The sequence below is a fragment of the Phalaenopsis equestris genome, unplaced genomic scaffold (genome assembly GCF_001263595.1).
Source record: "Phalaenopsis equestris unplaced genomic scaffold, ASM126359v1 Scaffold000345, whole genome shotgun sequence".
Lineage (NCBI taxonomy): Eukaryota > Viridiplantae > Streptophyta > Magnoliopsida > Asparagales > Orchidaceae > Phalaenopsis > Phalaenopsis equestris.
The window spans coordinates 165,674-166,732 of NW_018164787.1; positions in this window are offsets into that span (position 1 = coordinate 165,674).

The following is a 1,059-nucleotide window of genomic DNA, read 5'->3' on the forward strand; positions in this document are numbered from 1 at the left end:
AAACATCAAAGTCCTACGCTTAGACAACGAAGGTGAATACAAATCTAACACTCTACAAACCTACCTCAACTCTTATGAAATCATTTATCAATTCAATTGCCCTCAACAAAATCGTATAGCCAAGCGTAAGCACTAACACTCAATCGAAACAACAATAACTCTTCTCCTCACAGCTCACCTACCTTACAAATTTTGAACAGCCGCCCTATTGGTCGCCACCTATCTATAAACATATTTCCCTCCAAGACCACAAAACTCAAAACTCCATATGAACTTCTCTACCACAAATCAACTATCTATACTCACCTTCACATCTTCAGATGCCTTGCAAAAGCCACAACTCCACATAAATTCACCCCATATACCTGTCGTGCATCTTCACCGTTTACTCACAATCTCATAAAAGTTATTGTTGCTACAACTCTCAAACACATCAACTCATCATATCAAGACATGCAGTTATCAACGAATCAATCTTTCCCCACCAAACTCGTCCAACCCCGACTCATATCCTCAATTGTTGCACCCCATCGACTTACTTTAACCAATCAACTATCTACCAAAACAAACAATCCTCACCCATCTCAAATCAATCTGCATTCCATAATCTCAATCCCTCCAAGTGCTACCTCTCAACTAACACAATCTCTCTCAATTCATCCACCTATCACCACAATCAAACACCCCATGAAAACCAACTCCCTCATCTGATCTCTCTAACCAAAATAATCATTCAATCTAGATACATTCACCTCACCTTCATCTGATCCGACCAACTACATCCAAGCTACATAACATCTCCACTGCTCAAAGTTATGTCATCAGAATTAAAAACACTTTAACTTCACGGGACGGGGCTTTTATCGACCCACCCCATTATAAGAACATCATTGGTTGCAAATGAACATATCGAACCAAATATTCTCCTGATGGATCACCAATCAAATTTAAGTCAAGGTTGGTCACACTACAGGTGTCAACCTCAAGGCTTCCAAGACACCTAACATCCAAATCTATGGCTTTAAACAAGCACCAAGTAAATGGTATTACACTCTCATC